Below are 25332 nucleotides of genomic sequence, written 5' to 3'. Positions count from 1 at the left end.
GTCTGTGGCTAGGCTTAGGTCAAGCAGTTTAAGGAAAGGTTCAACAAGACCCTGATTGACAAGTAAATCAGGACATCCCCAGCACCTGCCCCCCTCCCCTTATGTCTAGGGAGCAAGTCATCACTGCCCTCTCAAAGGCAAAAAATACAATCTCCATGGGACCCGATAGCATCCCAGGCTGCATTCTATATAAACACAGGCAGGAACTTGCAGCACCATTAGGCACCCTATTCAACCAAAGCCCGAGTACCAGCTTCATCCCAGCTAAGTGGAGAACAGCCACTGTCATCCCTTTGCACAAAGGTGGAACGTGCACCGATCCAGGAAATTATAGATCCATCAGCCTAACTAGCCTGATCTGCAAGGGCATGAAGTGGATTATCATGGACCTCATTAACAAGAACATTGGCAACCTCCAACCACTTGATCCCACACAGTTTGGTTTTGTCAAGGGGAGGTCATGCCTGTTAAATTTGGTTGACTTCTTTGAGACAGTCACCAAAGCCATGGACGAGGGGAAGACAGTGCACACCACCTACCTTGACCTGGCCAAAGCCTTCATTACTATTCTCCAGTCAGGTATAATAGATAAACTCTTACAAATAAGCATCAATCCATATGTTACCAGATGGGTAGCAAGCTGGCTCACTGATAGAACCCACCTAGTCAAAATAGGGGAAGCCACATCGAGCAGTAGACTTGTAATGAGTGGTGTACCCCAGGGATCAGTCTTAGGGCCTCTGTTGTTTGGGATCTACTTTTCTGAGGTGCAGGTCAAAACCAGTGGACCATGGCTGACCAAGTTTCCAGATGACTGGTAGCTGGGTGCTGTCATCCATTCCCCTGGTGATGTGGACATCCTCCAAGAGGATCTCATTCAAACAAATGATTGGTACCAAAAACATGGTTTCAAACTGAAAGCCAAAAATGCATCATCATCCCCTTTGAGGAGAGTGATGTCCCACAAATTATCACATTAATATCAAGGTCTTAAGCATGCAATCAGTTGTGAGGGACTAGGGAACCCAGGTTGATAGCAAACTGACTTTTGACCACCATACTGCCTCAATTGTGTGGAAAGCTTTCTACATGGCCCACCTCATTAGTAAGGGTATCTCATCCAGGGACAAGGAGGTCATAACATCACTGTATTCTTCCCTCATAAGACTCATTGTTGAGTACAATGCCCCTTCTGGCATGTACCTCACAAAGTGCATGCAGCAGCTGGAGAGACCACAGAGGTTCCTCACCAGGAAAATCCAACGTCTCAAACATCTACGCTACACAGATAGGCTAAAAGCCCTGCCCCTCTACTCAGTCTCATACAAACTCCTCAGAAGTGACCTCTGTCTAGCATATAAAGCAATCTCAGACCTCACCTTGATGGGACTGCTGCATATCTGCAAGTCAAGCTGCAGTTGAGTAACCTGCATGCGCTACCTCATCCTGATCTGTGAAATCAGTAAGACTTGTTGGCAGGACAGATTTGTGCCCCAGAGACTCCCCCCTTCTATGGAGTAGACTCCCTCTCCACATCAAGCAGAGTACCTCATTAACCTTTTTTAAGCGCAACCTGGATAACTGGATGGAGAACAGAAAATACACAGCTGGGATTCCACCTGTGTCCCTGCTGAACAGGGGCATTGGGTGCTGACTTGTTGGAACATGGGCTAAATTCTTGGCTAGGCTTGTAAGGGCCTCAGGGCCAATAGCCTAGTAACTTCCTATGATCCTGTCATCCTAAGTTTATTAAACAGCAACACAACTGAAAAGCAGGAACTGTAGAGAGTATACAACAAAACAAAGATGAGGATCAAAACACAGTAAAACACAATAAAAAAACGTTTATTAAAACCTCTAGCACCTCAGCAAAAGCCTTCAAAGGAGAATACAAATCAAAACCCCTTATATGTTGTCAGGACCTACGGAGGAAGTGTGTTTTACTTTATGATAGATCTTATAAGGGATTCAGGGATGATTGTTGTTGGTAAGTATTTTTTGGGTGAAGTTTGCAAAGAACTTGTTTGTTTATATATTTGCAATGCCATTTGAATTGGAGTGCGGGGGTCTCATTAAGCAGAAGGGAACAATGAGGAGTATTATTCCTTAGTTTTCTAATGTAGCTAAAGAAGGATTTGTAGTTATCCTTCACTCCAGAAGCTAATTTCTGTTCATGGGTTGCTTTATTGGTCCTTATAGTGCTTTTTTATTTTCTTGGTAATGTTTTATCCTGTCTTCATTCTGAAGATTTCTAGATTTACTTTTCAGTTTAAAGAGTTTTTTTTTGCATTTTGTTATAAAGTTTATTTATGTTTTTTAACCATCGTTTTTTATTTACATTTCTCATTGCATTTGGCTCTAAGTAAGGCTGCTCGATCTATGCATTTGTCTAAGTTGGCATAAAACTCCTTAATAAAGCAGGCTGTTTTGTTAGGGTTAACTACAGTGATGTTGTGGGTAAATTTAGAGAGCTCACTGTATATTTATTTATTTATTTATTTCCAGTTTGATGACTGGGGAGGTCCACTGGGCTCAAAGAGCCCATTTTCAGTGGTGGCCCGGGGAGAAAACCTCCACATTACATAGATTAAGTTGCAATTACAATCAGAATAAAGTAAAACAGTTACAGTCACAATTACATTTCATGTTAGATAACAGAAATTGTTATATGGATACATATCATTTAAATATTTAAAAAGGCAGTAAAGAGATCATTGGAAGAGAGAGGAAAGGTGGAATAAGCTATCTGCAATATATACATTTATGAAAATATCATTAGATTAGCCTGCATTAAGTGTTAGCCAGGTGTTTAATAGTTCAGAATAGAGGAGGGAGGTTAGTAGGTTAGGTGAGAAGAATGCAGTTGCATTTCCAGTTGGAGGAGAGGTAGGAATGGAGCTGAGATTTAAAGTTATCAAAGGTTTCACAAGTCCTTAGTGAAGGAGGGAGAGAATTCCATTTTTTGGATAAGGAAAAGGATAATATCAGCTGACCAAGAGGACGATTAGGTTTGTGGACAGTGATTAGGTTTTGGTGAGCAGATCTTAGGGTTCTGTGTGGGGTGTACGATTGTAGAATGTTGGTTAGAGCAGGGCATTTATTAGGTTGAAAGATTAGTCTGTGGGCTGTAGTAAGTTGGAGGTAGTCTAGATAGCTGGAGAGTTCTAGCCAGTTTAACAAGTGGAGGGCAGTACAGTGATGGGAGGAATATTTTGCTTTGGTGGCAAATTTTGAAATTTTATTGTAACAGTCTTCCAGTTTAGAGGAGAGAGTGGAAGACAGGTTTGTTAGTATAGGAGCATCATACATTAGTGAGGGAAGTAGATAGGTAGTGTCAAGAGTTTGTCTTGTACATGGAGAGAGAAAGTGGATGTTTCTGTATAGCATGCCAAGTTTTACATGAGTTTGCTGAACATGGGTATCAAATTTAGGTGTTCATCTATAGTTATCTCAAGTAGTTTAGCAAAGGGAATAACCTCTATGGTAGAGTTTTCATGGCTGATAATTTGGAATGAGTTTTTATCAAGAGGAAGTGATTTTGATGGAGAGAATAGTAATATTTTGGATTTGTTGGCATTTAGCAAGAGGTGGTTTTGAAGCATCCAGTTGTCAGTGGTAGAGAATGCAGTTTGAGTCATTGTTTGAAGGTCGGGGAGGTTAGAGGTAGAACAGACTAAAGTTGAGTCGTTTGCATATTGTACGATTTTGGTGTTGGGAATGGCTGCATGGAAATCATTGATAAAGATGTTAAACAGCATTGGACCGAGTATGGATCCTTGGGATACCCCAGTTGGGATAGGAAGGAATGTAGAGGTGCCTTTTCCCCATTTCATGGCCTTAGATCTGTCAGAGAGGTGGCTTGAGAACCAGTATAAGGTATTCTGAGAGATGTTAAGTTAAGAAAGATGTGTCAGGAGATGGGTGTGTGTCGAATGCCTTGGAGAGATCTAGTAGAACTGTTGATACTATTTTTCCAGAATCGCGGGCACATCCTACTGTATCTAGGAAAGAGAGAAGGGCAGTGATTGTGCTGTGGCCAGGTCAGAAACCGTGTTGGGTTGGAGTGATAAGTTGGTGCTTGGTTAGGAAAGGCATAAGCTGAAGGTGGATGCATTTTTCCATAATTTTTGAAATTAGGGAGAGGATAGCTATGGGGGAGTAGTTAGAGATACTATTGTTTTTGCCTCCTTTGTGGAGAGGTAGAATAAAGGTTGAACACTACAGTTTGGGCACATAAGATTCCTGTATAGATCTATTGATCAGGATGCTAATGGGGAGAGCGATTCCATCTGCGGCGATTTTTAGAAAGACAGATGGGATGTTGTTGGGGGCACTGGATCATGGTTTTAGTTTAGAGAGTATGATTTTTATGTAGGAGGTTGAGATGGGTTTAAGTTCAAATATGGGGGAGGGTTGGGGGTAGTGTAGTAGCTGGGGAAGATGAGGAGAGTAGAGGAGAAGGGTTGTGGTTTGGGAAGGTCTTGGTCAGTTTAGCTATGGAGTTGGTGAAGAAGGAGTTGAATAAAGAGGCTATTTCAGGATCGGATTTGCAGGTGTCAGGGCAGGGATTGTTTTTGGTACCTGGGTTGAGAAGTGAGTTGATGGAATTCCAGAATCGTTTGGGGTTTTTGGAGTGGTTGGATTGGAGTTTAATATAGTAGGATTTTTTTTGTCTCTGATAATTTGTTTTTTAGCAAGGTTACAAAGTTGTTTGTATTTGAGAAGAGTTTCTGGGAGCTTATTTAGATGGTAACGTTTCCAGGATTTATCTCTTTGTTGCATAAGTCTTTCGGTGTCTTTGGTTAGCCATGGGGTGGTATTAGCTTTTATTATTTTTGTTCTTGGAGGAGCTAGGGAGTTGAGCATGTTTAGGAAGGTTGAGTTTTAAAATTTCTACGGCATTGTCTACGGGAGTTTTTAAAGAGGTCCAGTTTGTTTGTTTTAGTAAGTTAGAGAAAGTTGTGGGATTGAAGTTAGTGAGGTTATGTGTATGAATATATTGGTGAAGGTGAGGAGAGGAGTGGGATGATCGGTGGATGAAAGCTGGCAGGTGGTCTCCTAGAGAGTCGGGAAGGATGCCTGAGTTAGAGATTTTTTTTGGATGGATGACTAGGATCCAGTCTAGAGTGGTGCCTGGGGGGTTAGTTTTATTGGTTCTGGTAATGGCATTTGTTAATTGGGTAAAGTTAAATAAATTGATGGATATGGTGGGATTCAAGTTATTAATTTTATTCTAATCTATGTTTACATCGCCTAGTATGGTCTCGAGTTTAATATTGGTTGAGGCCCATAGGAGAATATCTTCAAGTGTTGTGGTATTATTTCCAGGGGGGGTGTAAAGGTCAATAATACAGATGCTTTTATGGTTATTCATTTTTAGTAAGCCTATTACTAGTTCTGCATTGGTGAAATGAGGAATCGGATTAGGGTAGGAAGTAATGGAGAGTAGGTTAGAACAGAATTTTCTGAGGTTTATCCTTTTGATGTCCTTAAATATGGAGACATTGGTTACAGAGGCATAGTGCTTTTGATAACAGGAGTCATGAGTTTATGAACCAACTTAACAGGAGAAGGGGAGAGACTAGGGAGGTAGTGCAGGTTGAGGCAATGTTATTATGGTCCCAATTCAGAATATTTTGCCCTCTGGTGAGTTTGCTAACTATTTTATTCAGGGAATTTCTATTTGTCTAATCTAGAAATCTCTGGGCATACCCTACATTAAAGGTATAGTTGCTTCAGTCTATGGTTAGGTAGTTGAAGTCACCTAGCATTATGGAGTTATTTTTTATAGAAATTTATTCTAAAACTTCCAGGAATCTAACAATCATCTGGAGACATGGAAGGAGTTATATATTCTATAAGCTGGTAGCTTGCCTTGTCCATGGAAAACTGTATTTCTAGGATCTTGGTTTGTGTGCTTCTTACCATCAGTCTAGATGAGTTGTGGTCTTTAACAAATATGGAAATATCGCCATAGTTTCCACCACCACCAGCCCTTCCACCACACTAGCTATTAAACCACTTTTTGAATCCAGTTATCTTCTCTTTATACCTACTCATCATTTTTGGTGAACGAAAGACTCCACTCAGGACCAGAATCTTACCTACATACATCAAATGCCTAGAGAGTTCCATCATGTCTCTACACATCCCTCAGGATTTTGCATCCCAGATCATTCATTCCCACATCACCACCACCACCATGTTGTAATCATACTTATCTCATGAAGGGGGCCTGAGAGCCCTTGTAATGTCTGTGATCCTGACAACTGAAAGGCAGATGACAGTAGCCCTATCCTTTTCCAGTCTGGTGAGTGGAGAATATGTATTCAAAACAAGTGTGTTACCAACTACTACCATGTTTTCATCAGAAACTAGTTGAACAGTATTTGATTGCGAGCAATGTTACTGTCAGTCACTTGTTGTATATGTGCATGGAGTGGGTGAGCTGTGGGATATTGGCTGACTTCTGAAGTTCAAGAAGGTTTTGTCAAGGATTTCTTACAGCATCATTATGCAACATTTTAATGTGCTCTGTTTGAAAATGTTATAGTGGTTGAGCTGAGGCTGTGCCTGTGTAATGCACACTGTGTACTAATGTTTGTGAGAGGGATGCTTCATAGTTAGATATTTTTACCTGCCACAGACACAGCTTTCTGTGTTAAGTGGCAATTCCTTATCAGTCAGCAAGTGGCAGTTACTATACTGCCTTAGGATACCAAATGGTGGGAGGCTGGTGATGGAAAGGGAACACGTTTGCTATCCCTTCATATTGTCCAGTGCTGTAAGTGTTAGCTAGCTAAGTACACAAGAAAGCTAAGGGAGGCTAAGAGTAGTATCAAAGTAGCATCAGTAGTGTCAGCAGAGTGACACTCAATGTGCTGATGCTCCCAGCGCAGCTTGTAGCAAATTAGAGCAACCAAGCTAAGATAAGCACAAGCTAATGCTGCCCTGGGCACAATCAAGTAGCTGTCAGCTAGGGGTAAACATGACAGTTTGGGAGAGCTAATTTAAGGGAAAAAATGAAAATGCAGTCACTACACACTATTCAGCTACTAGTACAGTGATACTACACAGTTTGCAATTTAGCGCAGGGTGGCACTATAAATAGCAATTAAGTAAAACAAGAGAACCATCCAGCAAACAGCTGTTAAAGAGCTAATTGTGCTCAAATAGTTAGAAAATAGCAGCAATTAATCTTCTCTCACTATTAAGAATAACCACTACATCAGAAAATCTGCTTACTGTCAAAGGGAACATCAAATGTTGATTAACTTTACGCCCTGCCTTAAGAATGAGGTCCATTCCTATCGTACCATTAAACCTCCACAACATTTGGAGATGGTAAAACCAAGGGAATGCTCCTACTTAGAAACTTGTATAGTCAACTAAAATATTGAGAATTATGATCACATGGATGCCAAGTTGGAATGAAGCTCAAGAGGTGAATCATGGGTTATGATTGGTGATACCCAATCGTAATTCTTTGTAGTGCATGGAGCTTTATCTCCTCTGTTTACTATGAGTTGCAGGCAGAAAAGTGTAGGAGTGTGAAGAGTTTTAATGTCTTTCAAAGCTATTGAAAGCCAGTAAAAACACTTAGCACTGCCAAACACCAGGCAGAAACAGTGTTCTTGTGAAGAGCTAATGACTTTAAAGTTGACAGTTTGTTCTGACATTCTTTATTGTTTATAAGTAAAGCAGAATGAAGTATCTAAAAGCTTTCAAAGTTGTTTTACCTTCTGCTGCTATTCTTTGCTGGCCAGCATTCCCCACTGTTAATCCCTACCAGGAGACTAGATCTTTACCCACTTAGGGGGTGATTAAGAAAAGCGTGTTAAGCAGTACCTTTCTGACATTAGAAAGATGCTTAAACTTGTCTTTTTAGTATTTTTTAGCATAGTCTCTGTCTTCCATGTACTTTATAGCAGCAGCCAGGAGGGAAGGTGCTGTAGATAGACTTGCACAAGAGTTTGCAATACGAAAACACAGTGTACTGGAAACAAAACCAGAAAAAGAACTTCCCTACCTCCTGCAGCTGTATTTCAGCACTCAAAGGGTGGGGGTGGGGAAGGAAGCTGTAACATCACAGAAAGGGTGTGTTTCATTGTTTTACTTAGATTCAGAGGCCAGCCATGGTGAAGTCACTTTGGGGGAGGAAACTGGTCAGATAAAGCACCTGAACTGCATGGCCTCGATGACATGAATCATTGGATGACTCCAGCAAGCTTTATTAAAGTGTGAGACATTGTATTTGAAAGTGAAACCATCACAATACATGAAGGTAGGCACCTATTGCAGAAGTAGGGTGAATTAGAAATATTTTAAATGGCACGTTGTTGTTGCTGTATGCAGGGAACTGTGAATAGGAAGCAAAAGGTTCGAGAAGCTGAGGAATGCATTATAGGAACTCGTTGTACTCCTTTAATACCTAAAAAGTAATGTATTTTGGCTTTTCCTGGTTAGGGTTTGCCAGAGCGGATCACCGGTCCGCTTATGATTGGCAGTGTATTTTTGCAGTGTCGAGTTACCAGCCCGGTGCCCAACCTTCAAAGAAGGCACACCCACTCACACACACACCTACCTGCATGTCTTTAAAGTTCACTCGACCATCGGGAGGACATCCAGCCGAGAATCAAACCGGAGAGCCTCTTGCTGTGAGGCGACAACACTAACTGCCACATCACCATGGCCATATTTGTTTTAATACCTAATTTTAATAAATGGACACCCCTTTGAAACAGTATGTACATGCTCTGGTTGGTGACACCATTTTACTTTATCATTTGGGGAAAGGGACACAGCTGGGAAACTGTATCAGGCTTTCCCAGAAGTGTTTTGATGTGTGAGATTCAATTTATTCAACTGTGAGTGCATCAGAGGTCTTAAACTGGGACACATTGCTCTGGAGTGAGTGATAAGGAATTACATTGGGTGAACAGAAGTATACAGTCCAGTCTCAGGTTATAGAGTGTGTTCCTGTTGTGCTCTTAGGGGAAATTGTGAGCTATTATTCTGGTTTAAGTGACAGTCTAACACTGGAGTCAGTAGTGAAGATTGTAGTTCCTTAGTTACTGACCCATAATTGAAGGGGGCATCACATTATTGGTGGCAGTTCAGTGGGATATTAACTGGACATCACAACATGTATTATTCTAACTGTTGAAATGTATATATTGTAACAAAGGATACTGTATGAAAAGGGGTTAATCACAGTCCAGCTGCAGCTAACTTTGAAAAATGTTATGAAATTAAATTACCTGGCTTAGGCCATAAAGATTGTATCTTACAGTTCTCAATGCAGCCAGATACAAAATGTCTGTACTAGGAAGCTTTCTGCATTGTCTTTGGGGTGAACTAGTTGCTACTCTGGAAGGGTGGAGGTTTGAAATTGTTTTATGACTTCCAGAAGTTGCAACAGATTTTAGCAAGCTCTATGTGTGTTTATTATTGACATATATGTGCTAATTCTTGGCAGCTTCTAGCCAAGGGGGTAGCATGGGAACCAAAGGTCAGATGACCAGATGTATGTGATGTCATTCTGTAATCCATCATTAAAAATTATGTTTTAATACTAGGTGAGACTGAAGTCTCAGAGCACTCTGTTTTTGGAACCTGGCGTAGAAGGATCACTCACCTACTTCATTTTGCCTTGCTCTAGTAAGTGAATCAGAGAATAGTAATCCTTGAGATCAGGCTGGAAAAAATAGTGAGAATATTTAAGTACTGTTTTTCCTGTATCTGTGTGAATCTATTCATCTGTGTTATTTTAATATTTCCTGTGAGCTAAAACTTTGGTGTTTATTGTAAATAAATATTCCACATTTTCATGTTATTTTATTATTTATTATTAAATATATTTAAACTTTTCATTGTGACTGGTCCTTTAGAGAATATCTTAACCTTTGAGAGTACTCATATCTATTTGGTGACACTCTGTGGCCGCTCCTGAAAGCCTCATTGCATCGGTGAAAACACTACCATTTATATTAATATTAATTTCACTCAGTATAATTGGGAACCCTTGTAAGAGTGTTAGAGTAGCTGGCTTGGGAGTATCTGATGGCAGTAACTACTTTATAGTCTGGGCAGAAGGTATCATAGCTAGTAAACCTGTGCCAGCCTTTCCCAGGTGTGTGTGTACATGTGTGTGCGTGTGTGTGTGTGCATGTGTGCATGTGTGTGCGTGCGTGTGCGTGTGTGTGTGTGTGTGTGTGTGTGTGTGTGTGTGTGTGTGTGTGTGTGTGTGTGTGTGTGTGTCAGCTGCTTGGAGCAGGGACATGAGGCTCTGGTTTCACAGAGAGAGTGGTGGAGGACTTGGCTTGGATATTTGGCTGAGGACTCAACAATATAGCTGTGCCAGTGGGGAGTCTTATTGGGTATCTGAAGAGAGAAGGAAAACCAGCCCCAAGACTGAGTGTGTTCCCTGTGTGCTCTTAAGAGAAATTGTGCTTGATGCAGAGAGCTGTATCCAGAAATACTGTGTGTATCTATTTTTGTTCCAAGTGAATGTCCCTCTCCAGTGCCAGTGGTGAGGATTCAGGCTCCTTGATTACTGTCCCAGAGAGGGGGGAAATCACATATTGGTGAGGGGGTTTGTATATTAATTGAATTTCTGTAGCCTGTAAGCAGTTGTCACTGAAGGTGTGTATTCTCAGCAGCCACAAAGTAAACATTCAGAGTTTCATTTCATAACAGTTTTATTTATTTTTTGTTAGTTTAGTTTAGTCAGGGAAAGCAGGCAAAGATGTCAGTAGAGGATTATGGCAAGCTGACAAAGAACCAGTTGGCCAAGGTGTGTGAAGCTAAAGGACTGGTGCATGCCAACCTGACTAAAGAGGAAATTATTTCAGCCTTAGTCACAGCTCAGATCGGCAACCAGGAAGATAACCAGTCTAGTGATGGGAATTTGCAGCCCTCAGAAACAGGACAGTTCACCTTTTCCCTAGAGGACTTAAAAATATACCTGGAGATAGAGTTAGTTGAACTGGAGGCCAAATGCTTAGATTTAGATTAATCATAGAGCTTGCACTGTTTAGAGGCTGAAGAAAATGAGAGATTGCAGCAGGCAAAACAGATGGAATTAGAATCAGCAGAGAGACTGCAATGTTTGGAGGCTGAAAAAATGGAGAAGCAGCGTCAACATGAGAGGGAGATGCTGAGATTTTGACAGAAACATGGAGGTAATGGGGAAGGGAATAACCAAACCCCAGAAGAAATAAAGGTCAGTAAATTTCTTCAACAGTTTACAGAGGGTGATAATTTTGATAGTTTTATTCATATAATTGAAAATGTATGTAAACAGTATAATGTTGACCGAGGGCTCTGGGTACCGTTTCTGACCCTCTTACTCCATGGTAATGCTGTAACTTGTTGTGTCTTTCGGATTTTCCTGGTTAGGGGTTGCCACAGTGGAACTCCGGTACGCTAATGATTGGCAGTAGATTTTTACGTGCTGAGTTGCCAGCCCTGCCGCACAACCATCAATGAAGGTACGCCCATTCACGGAAGTCTCCATGCAGAAGACAATCTAGCTGAGAATTGAACCGGACAACGTCTTACTGTGAGGTGACAATGCTGTTTCTAAATTGTCTGATACTGATTGTTTAAACTATGACAAAGTAAAGCATTGTTTACTAGAATGTTTTAAGTTAACAACTGAAGCTTACAGAAAAAAGTTTTGTGAGCATAAATCAAGGCAGATGAAAGCATGTGTAATTGTATTGCTGAAATAAGCACTTATTTTCATAGATGGTGGCGTGAGTGTCAAATCACCACTTTTTAATGGCTGGCAGACCTTTTGGTGAGGGAACAGGCCCTTAGTACTTTGCTTGAGGACACGAGAATCTGATTGCAGACCGGGAGTGTAACTCTGCAGATGAGCTGGGGAATAAATGGATTTCTACTTAGCAAGCAGGGCATCACTGAACAAGAAGGGGATACTCAGTGCTGCACATGGATCTAAGGGAACTCATGGTGGGCAGTCTAAATCACCCCAACAGAGTAACAGAGCTCACCAGTAACAGGGAATCCACTAGTTCAGGTACATGGCCAGGATCAAGGGTTAAATGTTTTAAATATAATCAGTGGGGCCATGTATCATATAGATGTCCATGGAGGCAAGGCGGGGAACAAAAGGTGGGGGAGCCAGCAAGTGGGACTAACAGTATGTCAGTGGTAAGTTGTCTGGAGACAACAGAGGTACAAATCCATCATCAGAGTTTATATCTGATGTTAGTGGATGGAAAACAGGCTACTGCTAAGAGACACACAGCCTCTGACATAATCATTGTGAAATCTGCAATGGTCGAACAGGAACAGTACTTGCTTGGCCAGTCCTACCCAGTCAGAGATTTAGGACGGATCCCATTCCAAATGCCTTTAACCAAGGTTCACCTTGACTGGGAGGGTGTAAATGGTAGACAGCAAGTAGGTGTGTTTAAGGATATCCCTGCAGATGTGTTATGGGGCATTATTTTGATAATGCAGTACCTTATGTGCATACAGTTACATGCAGTCAGGCTTGCAGACAGGCATGTGGGGGTGGTAGCCTGGGGGAGACCCAGACAGACCCCACACCTGAAGTCAGGGCCGGTGAGGTAGCTATTTCAGGGAGGGAGCTACCCTGCAGAAGTGAGCCTGAAGGTGAGCCACAGCTGCTGGTAGGTACTGATAGTCCCTTGGATAGAGTTACTGTAAGGGCAGATGTGAGTGGTAGTACCCAGGCTGACAGTGAAGCACGGCTGTCAGAGGAAACCAAACTTCCAGTGGAAGGGGAGCTGGGAAGAGTTACAAAGACAGAGTTGAGACAGGCTCAGTTCTCTGACCATACACTATGAGGCTTGAGGGAGGTAGCTAGGGAAGTACCTAACTCTCAAGAAAAAGGGGAGTCTGTATACTGGAACAAAAGGTTACTGTATAGAAAGTGGACCCCTGGCAGAGGGTTAGAGGGTGAGGTAATACAGCAGTTTGCAGTGCCCAGAGCTCCATCTAACTTCTAGCCATAGCCCATGACATTCCTTTTACAGGTCATATGGGCATAAAGTGCACCAAGAGACATATTATGCAGAAGTTTTACTGGTTTGGGATTGCAAGGGATGTAACAGGGTACTGCAGGATGTGTGAGCAGTGCCACAAAGTAGGCAAGGCAGGGGACAAGGTCAAGGCTCCTTTGATGCCTTTGCCTGTGATTGAGGAGCCATTTCAGAGGGTAGTTATGGATATTTTAGGGCCTCTGAGTACCCTAAGTTCCACAGGGAAGAAGCATATCCTGGTTGTAGTAGATTATGCTACTAGATACCCTGAGGCAGTAACTCTGTCCTCCATTGAGGCAGAGACAGTGGCAAATGCTTTTTTAGAGATGTTTAGCAGAGTAGGCTTCCAGAGAGAAATACTGACTGACAGAGGTGCCAATTACATTTCAGACATGTTGGCTTGTCTGTGGGAGCTCTGTTGGGTGAAGCAGATAAAGACCACCCCCTACCATCCCCAGACTAATGGTCTTGTGCACAGGTTAAACTCTACACTAAAGACCATGCTACAGTCATTTCCAGACCAGTTTAAGAGAGAGTGGGGCAAATATTTGCCCCATCTTCTATTTGCATACAGAGAGATACCCCAGGAATCCACAGGTTTTTCACGCTTTGAGTTGCTGTATCGGCATAGGGGAAGTGGGCATTAAGATTTGATTTGTGATGAGTGGGACGGTGAGTGTGAATACCACAAGGAGTCTGTTGTGGTATATGTCCTAAACCATGGGACAAGGCTTAGGCAGCCCATTGGCTTGGCCCAGGAGAACCTGGCAGGAGCCCAACAGCAGAAAAAGTTCTGGTATGACAGGAATGCTTGAGCCCAAGAATATACTGTGGGACAGCAGGTTATGGTTCTCATTCCTATCAGATACAATAAGCTGAAGTCAGTTTGGGAAGGACCGTTCAAAATGGTAAGGAAGGTCAGAGATGTTAACTACATGGTAGAACTGCTAGGCAGGAGGCAGGGGCACAAATTGTACCATACTAACATGAGGCCCTGGTGCTAAGTATTTGCAGTAGGAGGCAGGCGGAGTCTGAGAGGGTTCGATGGCTACATCCAGCCAGCCAGCAAAGTGCCAAGTTATTAATGTGGAGCCTAGGGCTGCAGGCCTATGATGTGACAATGCAGCACCATAGTGGGATTAGTAATGCCAATGCGTATGAGTTCTCAATTACCAGAGAGGCCCACTCCTCTCAAGCAACATTTCTCAAGGGTCACTTGAATACTAGGTTAAGTCTTCAAAGGGTGGAGAGATGTGACATTGTCAGGTATTGCCAGCTATGTCAGGAGAAGTAGGGCAGTGGATGTGTAACATATGCTAGCACAGTTAGCTGGAATTTAGTAAAGAATTATATGTTATTTGAATATCAAACTGATTTTTACAGATGCTCGTGTTGAAAATGTATTTAGTTGCTTATGTTAAAAACGTATCAACAGTGTGTCCTGCTGGACAGGGGAAGAAATATACATGTATTATCGTAACTGTTGAAATGTATATATTATAACCAATGATACTGGAAGAGAAGGGGTTAATCACAGTTCAGCTAGAGCTAACTTTGAAAAATATTCTGAATTTAAATTACCTGGCTTAGGCCATAAAGATTGTATCTTACAGTTCTCAGTGCAGACAGAGACAGAAAGTCTGTACTAGGAAGCTCTCTGTATTGCCTTTGGAGTGGAATCATTGCTACTCTGGAAGGGTGGAAGTTTGAAATAGTTTTTTATCTTCCAGAAGCTGCAATGAAGCTTAGCAAGCACTATGTGTGTGTATTATTGACATGTGTGTGCTAAATCCTGGCAGCTTCTAGTCAAGGGGGTAGCATGAGAACCAGAATACAGATGACCAGATGTATGTGATGTCATTCTGGAATCCATCACTTAAAATAATGTTTCATACTAGATGAGACTACATCCCCACCATAAAAGTAAGCCAGCAAAAAATGCCTTATTCTCTTTGACAACTCCTCTGGGATCAGCAGATCTACTAATCAAACACTGATTGCTTGGATCACAGACAGGACTTCCTTCTGCATGCAGTAGAACTACCTGGGTATTCTGCATCTTTATTAACATCCAAAATGCCCTTCACATCCCCACCTTATTTATTACCTTGCCAACCTATAATTTCTGAATAATTACTAAATATATGAGTAGCTAGCTGTGGTAAAACACTCAAGGTATACATACTAGTACTAGGGTATAATCTTCACCCTTTAAGTTTTCATGGCTGTTATTAGTTTACTGTTAAATCCTTACTTTTTTCATGTGACAAATTTGTTGCTTGTCCTTTATATAGATATCAGTGCCACATGTTCTTTTGGAAACTAAAGAAGGGAATGATGATTCTTTAGTTTGAGATTTTCAGTTGGAGAGACATATGTTTCCTGTCAAAACACCATTTTTACACTGAAATCGGGCAGGATTCACGAAGCCACTGTGTAAGAGTTATAAGGCTTACACGGAGGCTAAAGTTAAATGGTGTGACATCAGCATGCCATGCATATGCATGAGGGCATGCTGAATCACACCTAAGGTTAACACGGTCCATGTAAGACAGTAGGGGGCATGTCCATAGGGCGAGCCCTGCAAACGGACACTCCCCCAGAAGAGTAAAAGTCCCGAAAGTAAACCCCCACGACAGAGTCCGTGTAAATGTGAATAAACAGAGCACAACACATGCCCCCACAGACTATGAACATAAAATGTATAAATGAACATGTTATATATTTTTTTATAAGTTGTAAAGATGTTTGCCCGTGAGTGCGCTCGTTTGCGCGGGCGTGCCCGGCGCTTAGCCACAGTTAGCAGTCAGTGGAAAAGCATATAAGAACTAAATATGCAAAGTAAGCCAAGAAGCAATAGCGTAGTGGTAGAGACGTTGGCTGAAGAGGAGGCAGTCATGGTTCGAGCCCCCACAACATCAATTTTTATTTTTAGTGAAATAAGCACGAAACAATTCCCTGACATATATGTACATATATAAAATTATATTTTATGTAAAATGTAATGAAATGGGCCATGTATTTTGAAGAAATGCGAGATAATTAAAAAAAAAAAATGTCAGATGTGCCTATAGCTGAGCTACACTCTAACAAGTTGAGTATATCTGCCCGTAGGTGAGCAGTGTTTTAACAGGTGTAAAATGAGTGCCCGTAGGTGAGTAGTGGTTTAGCAGGTGTAGAAGGAGTGGCCGGGGTTGAGCAGAATACCAACACGCTGAAACTGTGTGCCCGTAGCTGAGGTGAGCGTAATATGCGTGCTGACAGCCAAATGATGCGTAAACCAGCGTAACCCATTTGCGCGGAGCTGCGCACCGCGCCAACAAGCTAACCGATGGGCAACGTTGAGCAAGCTGTATCAAAACTGCCTTTACACAGACAGACCTCCTAGCCTGTGTAGACAGTCATAAAATATAAAAAGCAATGGCCAGGCTCAAACTCAGGATACCATGCACCATAGTCAAAGTACTGAACTACTAAGCCATGACAGATGCTCTTAGAAATGCATTAATAGCATATATATAGCAATGAATGGAAAGAGGAGCATGACAAAGCAGGTTTTGTGAAGCTGATACAATTCCAAAATGGCCAATCACAGATAAGTGCGGGAAAAACGGGGCATATATAAGCCCCATAGGCGGGAATACACAGCATAACCGATTGTGGAACCGACTTGCAGTTAGGATGGCAGGTGTAGGAGAGGGTAGTTGCTTCCGAGCACAGAGGTGCGGCATTGAGGAGTCCAAATATATGGTTTGGCTCCTCGTCCATGATCACGAGGCCCAACTCATGCAGGGTCAGGTCCTGTGGGAGCATATAGGGCTGAAGCGTGGGACCGGTTGGCACATGATCTCACTAGTGCCACATCAATACCAAGGACTGGTGAACAGGTCCGTCACCACCATGCGGACCTGAAGAGACGGAAGCAGGACCAACTGAACCATTGGATCCAGGAGGCCCGGCAAATGCCCAACGCCCCACTACTGAGTAAGTTACATGTAATTATTTATGTAAGTAATTAACCTAGCTGATATTATGGAGATGTGTATTCCAATATTACTTCATTTATATTGCAGCTGCAGGTGTCCGTTCTGTGAACCGTCGAGCCTATGCCGATAGGCTGGTGCGGTTGCGCCACCAGGCAGGTCAGTAATTCTCTCCCTGTAACTGTAAAAAGATATAAATGACAGCTTGAAAAAGAGTGCAGTGTAGTCACTTATTAATAAAAAGTGCAAGTAACAGTGTAAGAGAGTTTACAAGTATTGTTTGATTACAAAAGTGTGATGCAGCCTGTAATCCAAAAATAAAAATGAAACAAGTCTGAAATAAAGATGTTCCACCTGTAATATAATAGTACATAACCTGCAGCAGGCTGAAAAGTACAGCTACAGAAGCTGAGTAAAACACATGTGTGAAATATATCCCTCTGCTTAAATTCTGAAACATGACACAAGTGAGACTGTTGGAAAGGATTGTTATAACTAAAAGTAAAACATGTCAATAAAGCCTAGAATTAAGTACCATCCTGAATTGTAAAAATAAAACAAGTGAGAGAGTGTGAGAAAGAGGTATGAATCCACCAATAAAGTAGTAATAACTCCTGAATAAAGTATACTGCAGTCAGTAGAGAATGAAATGAATGTGAGAGGCAGAAGCAAACAGCAACATGTGTTGAAAAAAGTACTGAAGCTGGAATGTGTGTCCCAAAATCTGGATATGTTGCTCTCAGTTTGCAATATGCAGATAGTATGGTTGTATGAAATACCAAACATCCACAGTTGTCTATAGCCATATAAAGCAAATGTAGCAGGATGATGTAGCTGAACAGAGCCAGATATGAATGTGTATGAATAAAAATTAAATGTATATTGATGTAGCAGTAACATTCCTATCACCAACATGAATAAGTTGTCACATAGGAAACTGTAGACAGACCTGTAGTGTGTATATATCTGCAGCTAGTAGAAATGTACAGCATATGTATAGGTATTTGAAGTTGTTAATGAAATTTTTCTTCACCCTACCCTATAACCACAAATAATCCATTCCACGTGAAATGGGTATGTGTATTCACAATTAACACCCCTGGACAATTGTCCTGTCGGTTCATACATATTTCCATGTACATTGATGCATGTGCCCTGTTCATACATCCAAACCTGATGGCCTGTTGCCATCACTCAACCCTGCATGTCATTGGAATGTGTACTGTTGTTCAAATTATGCATGTGTTATGCTTGCTGTTCAACGGCTTGAATTTATGGGTGTTTGGTTAATGGGAATACTAATGCATGCTGTTACAACTAATTGTGAATGGTATTGCATGTTACTAACCCAAACTGTCACTAAATAATGCACAACATAGGACGACAGGGAAGGCGGGTTCCAGCGGACCCACCTCTCCCACCTCAGCTGGCGAGTGCACCTGGCAGTAGTGCCCAGGCCAGACCCTCCTCCGGTGGCCCTGTGCCACCTGCGGGTGAAAGCACTGCAGGGGATGGGGCTCGTCCCCCCTCTGCAAGTGTGGCTGGAGGAGAACATCCACTCACCCTCCGTAGTGTCCGGACTGTGGTGCGTAGGGAGATCCGGCACGCTGTGCTTGGGCCCCTACGCCAGCTTGAGGCATGGGTGGCACAACTCACGGGCGTGCCTGCTGCCTGGCCTACACAGCCCCCAGCACAGCCCCATCCTGGGCAGTGAAGGCACAGTGGCAACTGCCCATGGGTGGGGATCTCAGTTCCACTGTTGCCATCTGTGGGCTCATGGGCTCGAGATATCCAAACATCCGTCCCCGTCAATTGTGTAACCCCCCCCACATGTGTCATACACCAACCCTGTATGCGTCTTGTTTGTCTTGTCTGTTAACCTCCCCTACCTACCTCCCCAGCTTTACCGACTTCCCGTACCTGACATACCACTCTCACCTGAAAAACAAAAAAAAAAAGGGCACTCTGTACCCACAAAAGAATTACGCCCCATACATAGCTACCCATTTTGCTCACATGTCTGCTGGACATGTAAACTGGCAATTACAATTGGCTGTAAAACAAATATTGTTGTCCTCACACCTCTCTCAGGGGTGGAAGGTTTCAAATTTCACACCAAATTACAAACATATGCACAGCTGTTGCTGACGAAGAAATGGGCAGCTATGGGCCTTTCCTACATCCCTCCTGCAAAACCCGAGCTTGTTTTCCTACTGTCCTACCCTCTTTGTGCCCCCTTTTTCACCACTTTCCTATCTCCCCATTTTCTTTTCATTAAAAGAAAATAAAGCGGGTGTGCGCGAGAGTAAGCACTTTTAAGCAGTAGTAAGCGGGTGTGCACTTCTGTGCGCTTAGCTAAGCGTGTGTGCGCGAAGCTAAGTGGCAGTGCGCATGCACGACCTCCATGCAAACCAGCGCTAACCCGCTTACAACTCCTTAAAAGTGCCTTAGTCACTCTGAATGACAAGGCCTGTAGTTTTCTCAGCAGCAAAATAAAATACCTCCCTCAGTCTCGAACCTAGGAAACACTACTCTGCATGACTTACCACTAAGCCATGACTGCTATACAAGAACATTGTGCTGAAAGAAATATATCATAAAATAGTAGGAATTAATGTAAAGGGAATATTGCAAGTCTAGTACACAAAGCATGTCATGTATATTTACTGTCAAATCTAGTGGATTTGTAAAATAGTACTGTGTGCTGAGAAACAGTCATGCTAGTTGGTAGCTACTAGGTAATAATGTCACAGTAGCATTTGGCAAGCCACACACATACTCAGAGCAGGATAAACACTGCCATAGTTGAATAGTTGAGAGATCAGACATAGCAACTGTGACTGAGTTACAGGGATGTCCCTCATGTGAAAACAAATGTCAACTGTGCCCCACGGACACCCTGTCAAATGTACTAACAGTAGGCAGAAAGGTGTAACTACACATGCAATGGTAACTATGACTGAATGAAGGTATGCACCACCTGCACGGCACAAATGGTGTACTAATACATATGCTTGAAATAATCCACAGTTACAACTGCAGAATATCAGAATATGTCATTGGAGTATCCCACTGCTATGTACCATTCCATGAGGCTGATAAAAGATGCACTGGAGAGTATCTGAGGCCTGCTCAGCAGCATGATCAAATACCCTTGTATGTGTCAAGGCCCACACTACGGCCAGACCACACTGCATGCAGTAACACCCTTCCACAACAAACACATAAGGAATTGCTGCCCAAACAGATTTAGCAAGCATTACAAGCTGTGAATGTAAATGGAAAATAGGAAAGCCATAGCAACACATTACAGGAAAGACACCTAGCAGGCATACAAGGAGTGAATGTAAAGGCCAAATATTAAAGCCATAGCAACAGATTGCAAGAGCCACTGCTATATACCAGTTACACCACAATCCCCACAGGAAAGCACACACACCCATATACACAGTATTACTAGTCGTAGGTGTCAGTTTACATACACACGGAGAAGAGGACACTGGAGGAAGGAATACTCAACATGCATTGCAGTGTCTACAACACAGCCTGAAATATGAGAGACATACCAACCCTTATACTCACAGAACAGTGTCCACAGCAAACCAGCATGGTCCCTACCCTGATAATCTGAAAGGGCTACGCCTACCTAACAGACCTTTTAATAGCACAGTCCTGTAATCACAGTGAGAACTGCAATCACTACACAACAGGCTGCATGCAATTAGTAAATGCTGGCTAACAATTGATGCAGAGGCCATCACATGGACATGTGCAGATACCTACAAAAGCATCCTGTACTCCCAGTCCACACATGCAATACTTTCATTGCACCCGCTGGAGGTAGAGAGAGAGAGAGAGAGAGAAAAGAAAGAAAGAAAGAAAGAAAGAAAGAAAGAAAGAAAGAAAGAAAGAAAGAAAGAAAGAAAGAAAGAAAGAAAGAAAAAAAAACCTGTAACAACAAAACAAAGAGGCTGACAGCAGGCCAAGTAACTGCAAGCCTACGCAAACAGCTGCAACAAACACAGGTAATGTAAAGTACTACTATAATAGTCTACATACTGTGAACCCCCCAGATGTGTTATTGGTCTGTATCTATGTATATGAAGATGTGCATAGGGTCGGGGACATACTGCAACTGTCACTGAAGGCTCTACATACATATGTATGTGAATGTAGCTATGTGCACATAGCAATGTAGGTTGTAGTGCAATGTACAAGTAGGTTGTACAGTAATGGATGTTCAGCAGTACGTTACTGTGTGTATACATATGTGGAACTAAAAAGGAATATATATATATATATATATATATATATATATATATATATATATATGTGTATACGTCTGCATATCGAGATATGTATGTATATATATATATATATATATATATATATATATATATATATATATATATGCATATGTGTATACATAGATAGAGAGGGATGTAGAAATACATAGACATATATAGTTTCACAGTGTCATAGTTTAGTACTAGGCTATCTGCAGACAGTGTATAGAATAGATTTATAAACTTGCGCCTCTGTATAGTAGTGACACAGTGAAGACCCCCCCTACATAGTAGCATTAGTTTACTGTGCCTCTGTCTAGTGGTGACACAGAGATGACCCCTGGTGTAAACCTATGATCACCCATCCACTCGTCAAGAATTCACATGAAGAGTGTCAGTGAGGGTCTCTGCCTAACATGAACTGGGATCCTGTTCCACAGTATGGGAAGCCTCTTAGTGATGGATCTGTCCCTACAGTATGTCCTATTCATATGTGTGCTGAGGTTTAAATCTGTAGCTGTTGTGGCTCTGATGGATTTGGATTGTATGAGGTGGAACATGTCCATCAATACCTGATTGGACATGGCCTTGTACATCAGGCACAGATCACCCCTACGTAGGTAGTATGCTATGGAATAGAGCATGAGTTACGTTAGTCTGGCAGCATATGAAAGTTGTTGGAGACCCTTGATCCTCCTGGTGATGTACTTATGGGGTCCCCCTAGCTGTTGCAAGTGCCAGGTGAGGTACATACCAAATGGGGCATAGTACACAGTCATGGGCCTGATAAGGGAGGAGTATAGGGGTACAATGAGCCCTTTTGATCTGGATGTGAATCCCTTCATGATAAGGTGGACAAGGTAGGAAGTCTATCCAACCACTTTGGCAACATGGGTGTCAAATGAGAGGTCAGTATCGATCAGTGTCACCAGGTCTCCGATTACTTTGTCTGTACTCAGTGGGTTACTGTCTATGTGATAATATGTGGGTACCTTGTCCATCCAAAAGGGTATGAGTATACATTATATGGCATGCAGTTTAAGGCCATGACTCCGGCACCAGTTGTCGGTGTCCGTGAGGCCTGTCAGTAGGATGTATGTCAGCTGGTGTATCGACTATGGCACCTAGTATGCAGTCATCTTTGAACATTGTCAGCCACTACCCTCCCATGTCTGCTTCCACATCTGTGAATTATATGCCGAACATGAGCAGTCCCAGGACAGAGCCCTATGGGACACCACTTGTGACTGGCTCTGAGTCTGACATGGCACCAGTGAGTTTGACTGTAGGGTTTCTATCCGTTAGCCAGTTTGCAACCCATCTTGTGACATATGGATTTACATTTCAGCTGTTGATCATGTCTATGATGCCAGAGTGCGGTGTTGTGTCAAAAGCCGTAGGCAAGTCCAGGTAGGCAGTATGGACCACTGTGCCCTCGTCAATGGCTCTAGTGACTGATTTGAAAAGGTCATCCAGGTTCATAAGGCAGGATCTGCCCTCTACAAAGCCAAACCGGGTGGGATCAAGTGTCTAAGTCCCCAATGTCTCTGTGTATGAGTTCCATAATGATCCTTTCCATAGCGTTGTAGACCAGGCTGGTTATGCTTATGGGGCGGTAGTTACCAGGGTCTGTAGAGGTGCCTCCTGTGTGGAGTTGGACTACTGTTGCTGTATGCCAGTGTCCAGGTACATATGCTGTAGTAAGGCTACGGTTGAATAGCATTTAATGTGCGTGTGTAGCTCCTCTTGGAGTTCACGTAGCATGCAACCTGCAATACCTTCAAGTCCCATTGATGCTGTGTTTACAGCTTTGCTGAGGGTGGTTCTCAGCTGGACATCTGAGATGACAGGGAGGTTGCAGTCAGCGGGGATAAGTAATTCCTCATGTGGGAGTGAGGGAGGGTAGAAATCTGCACTGAACCTGTCTGCCAGAATGTTGGCATTATCTGTGTGTTCAGTGTAGCGTTTGTCACTGTGAACTAACTTTGAACATATCTGAGGGTTCCCACCCAGGTGTGTAACATAGCAGAAGAAGGCCTTGTGGTTATCTATAGTGTCCATAGCGATGTCCCTCTCATTGTTGGCCTTGCATGTTTGTACGACAAAATGTATCTTTCAACTACTGCTGATCAGAGATGCCTTAGCTCTATGGAATTCTGCTCTGCCGTGCAGTAGCTACCTTCTGTTCTTATACAGTTTGTTCAATACTGGGGTCCACCAGAAAGGGCACCTGCCCTTGGTGGTGAGGGTCTTGGTTTTATTTGTGATTGCATGATCCATGCATTCTTGGAGATGTCCGTAGAAAGCATATGTGAAGGTGTCTGCATTGTGGGAAGTGGTTTCCACTGGCCCAGTGGGCATTAAGGATACAAACTCAGTTATAAGAAGTGTAAAGTCGGCATGTGAGCGTTTTCCCACTGTAGTCTTTTGTGTTGTGGGGGAGGTGGGATATGTATATCCAGGGGGATTAGTCTGTGGTCAGATGTGACTAGTGAGGGGTATACTTCCGGTGTGTAGCACATTGTCCCCATGTTTGTGATGATCAGGTCTAGTATATTATCTCCCGTTGTGGGAGAGGTGACTAGCTGTTCCATTGCATTTGACTTAGTGAATTCCGGGAACCTTTGGGCTAGGGTGTTTGGGCTAGAAAAATGCACCCAGTGTATGTTAGGGTAGTTGAAGTCTCCCAATATGATGGTGTGTGGTGGGACATTCATATCCTCCAATGTCTTCAGGAAGGCTGACTGTGGTTCCTGCAATTGGGAGGGTGGTCTGTAACATGCTACCAGTTGTATAGCAGGTTTGCCTATGGTTATCTGCACCTGGATGGTCTGTGATGCTTCATGTGTTGTCACTAACCTGGAGGTGTGGGTGTCCTTCATGAATATGGACACACACCCTCCCTTTTTGTTTTGTCCTGAGTCCTGGGGCCAAAAAGCATGATACGGGGTATAGCCTGGTACCACTGGTGTGCTCTCAGGAGCCTTGAACCAGGTTCTCAGTTACTGCACAGACATTGAGATTGGTAGAATATGTACGTACAGATATATGTAATACACACATACATATATAGATATATGTAGAGACATATACATATACAGATAGATCTGACTGACAACAGATATGTCTGTATATGACTATCTGTCTCTCTCTCTGTCCCACCCCCTCTCACTCTCACTCTCCCTGTGTCTCTCTCTCACTCTGTCCCCCTCTCTCCCCACATCTATATGTATATATCTACATCTATATATACATATTTTATATACATATATACAAACATATATATATATATATATATATATATATATATATATATATATATATATATATACAGATATAAATATATCAATACACACACACACATATATATATATATATATATATATATATATATATATATATATATATATATATATACTGTGTGAGGCACATGTGCGCAGATGTCTTGCAACAGGTGCCTGGTGTCAATGGCATGGAGTGAACACCAGTGTGGATACTGGAGTACCATACCCCATTCAAAAACACTGACACCAGTAACAACCACATATGTTCATGCCTGCCCACCACTGCATGTGTCAGGGGGGAACAGGGGCAACAAGTGTACAATAGGCTCCACATTGATATACACAGTGGCACACTAGTCCTGTAATACCTGTACATGGAATGTGTCAGCGGACATGGTGTGTCAGCTATGGACATGTAGGTCACTGTACCCATCCACACCCCACAATGTCCTACACGGTATGTACCTCCCATGACAGCTACAGATATGGAGAAGGACATAGACATATGCAAGTAACTGTGTCAATGCACTCAAACACAATACCTATGCAGAGTGACTGACAAGACCGCAGAGCACACACAGACTACCTACATAGAGGTTACCACTGCTGGATATACATAGTTCAGTCACACCCATGACACTTGTCTAACAACCATGGTAACACCTCCAACATCCACAACACAAATTACCTATGTCTGTCGTCTGTGTCACTGCAGTATAGAGCACATGGTGGAGGTGCAGGACCC

This window comes from Protopterus annectens, chromosome 2.part2 (assembly GCF_019279795.1).
Source record: "Protopterus annectens isolate FY-2018-M chromosome 2.part2, PAN1.0, whole genome shotgun sequence".
Classification (NCBI taxonomy): Eukaryota; Metazoa; Chordata; order Ceratodontiformes; family Protopteridae; genus Protopterus; species Protopterus annectens.
This window is presented reverse-complemented; position numbering follows the sequence as displayed.